Genomic DNA, 6034 nt, shown 5'->3' on the forward strand with positions numbered 1-6034 from the left:
AATCTGGCATTACAGGTCCCCCGACGGAGCAACGCACATATTGCGTTCCACTGCTCCTCCCCGAGCGGTTCAGACAGGTCCTCTTCCCATGCCACCTGTGCTCGCAACACAGTCTTGGGCGTGTCTGCTTTCATGGCTTTATATACGTGATATAACATGACCCATATTCTAGGAGCACCCGTAGCAGGACCGAGGAGGGCGGGGCCTCCGGGTGAGTGGGCCATATCTCCCAGGTGATATACTGGATGCTGGCGTTCGTTAAGAACTGTCCCTGATTTAACCCAAAAGTATCCTGCGCCGCCTCAAACGTGAGAAAGGTCTCTCCGGGGTATAAATCCTCTAATGTCAAGCACCCAGCCTCCTGCCAAATATAATGAGATTTAAGTTGTATCATATAACACAGACTTTCAAGAGTTGCAGTATTTGAAGGTCATTTATTTGTGTACTTTTATAACATTATTTTATCATTCCTCAATATTTCAATAGTGAAATGCTCATAGATAAATAGTTAAGATAACATTTCCCTACTGCAATAGATAAAATAAAAACAGACACTCATAAGCATTTAATCAAACAACGGATATAGAAACTATGCAATGACCTATGAACATGTTTAGCGTAGAATATATATATACACACACACACACATATATATATATATATATATATATATATATATATATATATGTGGGGTGGGGTTTTGAGGTGGGGTGCCAATCTCAATCTTAGGTTTCTTTTTTTAATGTATTTGGTGATATATACTGATGCAAATGGTACTGTTGCTTGTATTGTTTTGTGGGTGAGACAAAACAGCTTGAAGGTGGATCGTCTGGCAACCAGTAACCAATGTAGGGCCCTCAAGGCAGGGGAGATGTGGGCTTGTGGCTTTACGTGTAGGAGTAGTCTGGCAGCCGAGTTCTGAATGCGTTGTAGTTTTTTCATAGTACAAATGACCCACGATAGAGGCAATTGGTGTAATCCAGTTTAGATGGTATAAGAGAGATAGTAGCCTGCACCTTGTGTGGAAATCCCAGGTGGGGGGAAGATGAGTCGCAGAGTTTTCATGGTGATGAAGCTTGATCATGCTAATTTGTCCAGTGAACATTCTTTGTTAATTTGGTAACTTGGAGTCCATGGTAATTCCAATGTTTCTAACTTCCTTAGATACTTAAGGAGGTGGTCCCAGATTGACAGGCCAGGTACAGAGCGCGTCATAATTTTTCCAGTCGCAACATGTGAGTATTTCCGTAGCTTTCTTGTAGCCTTGAAATGTATTAACTGAACACATCACACCTTCACTCTGCTCCCAGGGCAGACATCCAATATTCACTAAATAAATGGCACAGACTGAACAGCTGTCTTTCTCCATGAACTGCTCCTGGCTACGCTGCCACATCTGTAACATTCTTCAGTCAGTTCACTACCACTCAAGCCCAGAACTCATTAAGACATCTTTTACCAAAGGCCAGCAGGCCTCAGACATTTGCCCACCCTCCTCAGTGAGCTCCTCTGCCCAGCAGTGTATGCTGATGCCTTCTGGCATGCATTTCTCTTTCATACTACCGTACAGCTAACAAAACCGTACAGTAGTATGAAAGAGAAAGACTTGCAGTGGAAACACACAAAATATTATGGGTTTTACAATTTACATGTTAACACTGGAAAAACCTAACAAGCTTGATTTATTTGCATTGCGATTCTTTCTCTTTCATACTACCATACAGCTCCATTCTAAAGACGTAACATTTAGAACGAAGCTGTGCGGTGGTGTGAAAAATAAAGAATCACAGTGCAAATAAATCAAACTTGTTAAGTTTTTGTAATGTGCATTTGTGGCCCCGAGTAAACCATGTGGGAATGCCATGTGGGGAGTTATGGAAGACACACCTGTCGAAGAAGCCCTTTATCGGCTTCATCCCAATTATTTTCGGGGAGAAATATGGAAGTGCTCCAGAGGCCTGGCTTACATCCCCTCACCCGTAAAAAACAAAAAAACAAAAAAAAGAGAGAGAGAGTGACATAACTGGGAGCCACAGCCAACGGTCAATAAGTCAAAGGAGCCGCAGGCCGAAAAAGTTTGGGAACCACTGGTCTAGCATGACTGAGGTGATGTAACAAAACAATGCTATACTGAAAAACAGGCATTTACAAAGCCAACAGGTCTTGCTTTACTATTACATTAAGCATGCACAATTGGCTTTGCACGTGTGGAGTGAAAAAGTAGCAAAACAAGATTCTTGTCTGAATAGATTAATTACTGGTGAGAAATATTTTACATCACCCTCTAACTGGTGAGAAATATTTGAATGTGACAAAACTGTGATTATTGAGTTTCAGTTGTAAAATAGTCCCTCAGGCATGCTAATGGAAGCACTTTCTGAAAAAGGGGGTATAATATACCCAAGAGCCAATAATAGGTGGTAGAGAAATATTTCCGTGGGTGGGTGTCCTATTCATTCCACAGCATAGATAAGGTAAATTCTGAATAAGTCCCATTTCAGTCTTTAAGTAAGGTCCATACAACTGCACAGCTTGAGCTCCTGGGACAAACTGACTGGCTTTTAAACATAACAAGAACGCAACATTCCTTTTGACATCACAACATTCTACATTTTACAGAGAAGCAGTACTAATCTTTTAAAGGTAAAAACTTCTTATTTCCTATACATTGTTGCAAGGAGTATATAAAAACAGATACAACAAAGGGTAAAAAAATACAAAGAAGAGATATGAAATACATTAAAAATGCAAGCTATATAATCCTATAAATATGCAGGTCACTGTATGTCATGGCCTGATCAACTTCAAGATACTTCACCTCGAATTAGGCTTGTCTGAGCCCCATTCACATAATTTTCACTCCTCTAATTAGCATCCTCCATCTGTTCATCTTCACATAACCAACCAGATTCCTTCTTCTAATTACTTCCTTAGTGAGCATATCAAAACTAGAGTTTCTTCTTAAACTTCACCATACGATTCATGTGTCACACCCTGCGATCACTCAATCTAGCTGAATTTGTAAATAACCACTTGCAAAACCGGTTTCCCCAGGAGGAGCGGCTCATTATTATGGGTACACCCAAGGGGTGTACCCAGGGCTCCTCAAATCGGAAGGCGGCTTGTGCCATCTTGATTTCAGATAGAGGGGTACCCTGGGAGTGTTAGGTGGCCAAACCCCCAGGAAGTGATGTAAAGTGGGAAGGGTAGCCTTGTGGAAAATACTGCTCCATCGGCTAGTGAGTCCCCTCCTCCCAAAAATTAGAAGATGGCATAAAAGTGGCAGATGACAGAAGAAGGACAGCCCTGCTACTCCCTGGCCCCTTAAAGAGGCTGCACTACCAACTGGAGTGCACCTGCTTCACCCAATGGGACCACAAAGAGGACTATGTCTGCTGTGCCCAGAGCGGAAAAGAGCTCCACTTGTGCCAGGGTGGAAAGAGTGACTCTAAGGGTTAGGTGGCTGGCCTCCTGTTAAGCTTCAGAGCCAGCAAAAGAGCCTCCACTCGTAAAAAACCCAGCTGCTGAGAATACCTGCCTAATGCTGGATGACGAGGTGCCTGTTGAATGACCAAGTCCAGACCTTCCAGAGCTGTCTCCAAACCAGTGGGACCCAAAGCTGAAGTGGACTCTGGTCCTCCAAAGAAAAAGATTTGCTTACCCGTAACTGACCACTGAACCTGCTGCCACTGGGAGACCAGTTGACAAGTGGAAACTGGGCATACACTGGACTCCCCTGCTGCAAAGTGGACATCTAGTCCTAAGGCCAGGGACAACCGCTGAAGTTTGTGGGCCCCAGGGAAACTCACTGCATCTTGTCAGCATCCCTCCAGCATCAGAACTACTTCTTGGCAGGACCACTTTAAAGGAGAAAAGTACACTGAGAACCTTTAGGCTCCTGGCTATGACAGGTAAACTGTGACTGGCCTAATTCTGTTGTGGCTAGTCCAAGAAGATTCTTACATGTGTTTTAGCCCCTTGGCTACTAACCACATGCAACAATTTATTGCACCCAATAGATTTAGAATTGTATTTACCTTTGGAAAAACATATCTCCTGGTTTTCCTCTATAGATTTTTGGTTCTAATTTATTTAAGATAAAAATATACTTCATTTTTATAAATTGGTGTCTGAATTTTATTGTGTTGTGTCTCTTACTTATTAACTGTTTTGGTACTTCTAAATTAATTTACACTTGTTCCTTTGACTAAGCCTGACTGTTCTGTGCCACAACTACCCAGGACTGAGCTAAGGGTTTTGTTAAAGAGCCTAACTAGACCTGATAGAGATTGTCAGATTATTACATGGCTAGGGCTCACAACCACGCCACATAATGATCCATTTTCCTACAGCACACATTTCACAACTCTCTCAATTTCTACATCTAAACCCGGCCACCAATATCTTTTCTTGATTCTCTTTTTATTTTTTACAATACCTAATTGTCCATCATGACACAAGTTTACAAGATCTCACGTACCTCCCAAAGAAATTTAAGATTCCTCCTTTAAACTGTTTTTTTGTCCATACACTCATCACATTTTTTATTTCTTCTAAAAGAAAATAGGTTACTCACCTATAATGCAGTTCTCCAGTATTGGTATCTTTCATAAATTCACATGCTTGAATCATTCCCCATCGTCAAGGTGAGAGTCCCATGGTACCCTTTAAAAGCAGTTCAAAAGTAGGGAAGTCTGGTTTGGATTAAGCACTTGGTTGTGGCTCATCGATAACAAGTCCCTCCTAAGTTTCAGCTAAATCTGGCTTTCCTCTGACAGTAGCAGTTGTTCCCTGAACCAGTATTGTCAAAATTATTTGACACAGCTTCCTCTTTATTTACTTGAGGAATCTTGGTATGAGAGGGATCGGGGGAAAAGCATATGCAAAGATCCCTGACCATCTGATGGAAAACACATTCCCGACGACCCTTCTTGAGGGTACCAGCTTGCATAAAACTGGCATTTCTGGTTCTCTCATGATACAAAGAGACCCAGCGTCAGTTTGCCCCATTGTAGAAAGATCTTGTTCAGAATGGATGTATTTAGTTCCCATTTGTGGCAGCTGTTTTTTTTCCTTCTCAACGTACCTGCTAAACTGCTGTTCGCACCTGGTAGATGCTCCACTTGTAATGTTATCCGCATTCCCATAATCTTTGTGCATACTTGGATAGGAGCAATTGTACACCCCTGCTTTTTGCATACTGGTTGTGTTGTCCATGAGTATTAGCACTGATGATCCTGTTATTCTTGGCAAGGAAGCTTGGAGGGCAAACAAAATTGCTCTGAGCTCTAGAGAACTGATATGCATTTTCTTCTGACTCGTGATCCACTTTCTGCTTATTTGGAGGGCCTATAAATGAGCCCCCCAACCTTCCAGGGAAGTGTCCGTGGTAATGACATATTTGGGTATTTGGGATAAGAACCTCAGTCATGATGACAGATTGTTGGACTCTGTCCACCAAGCTACAGCGTTCATCATAGCTAGTGTGATCATGATGATGTCAAAAGAGCCTTCTATTTGAGCCCATTGTTTGTCTAATTCTTCTTGCAGAGGCCTCCTTCTCAGATGGGCAAATGCCACTATTAAGATGGCCGATTACATCATCTCTAAAAGTGACTTCAAAAGGCCAACTGAAACAGACTTTCTTTTCGATAGGTTGAGTGCCGTCTCTCTTCTGATAAGAATGGCTTGTCTTGAAGTGTATTGAGAATTGCTCCCAAGAATATAATCCTCTTTGAGGGATGGAGGAGTGACTTCTGAAAATTGACAGTTAAATCCAAAGTTTGAAACAACTGTAGACAGGCCCTTGTAGTTCTCGACACTTGGTGGGCAGATGGTGCTTTTATGAACCAATTGTCGAGGTACAGAAATACCTGGAAACCCCTTTGACGTAGGTATCCAGCCACTGGGGCCAGACACTTTGTAAAGATGAGAGGGACTGATTCGAGTCAAAAAGGGAGGATTTTGAATTGATAGTGAGTGCCGGATACCCTGAATCTGAGAAATTTGTGATGCTTCGGATGAACAGGGATAT

This window comes from Pleurodeles waltl, chromosome 5, assembly GCF_031143425.1.
Source record: "Pleurodeles waltl isolate 20211129_DDA chromosome 5, aPleWal1.hap1.20221129, whole genome shotgun sequence".
Taxonomy (NCBI): Eukaryota; Metazoa; Chordata; class Amphibia; order Caudata; family Salamandridae; genus Pleurodeles; species Pleurodeles waltl.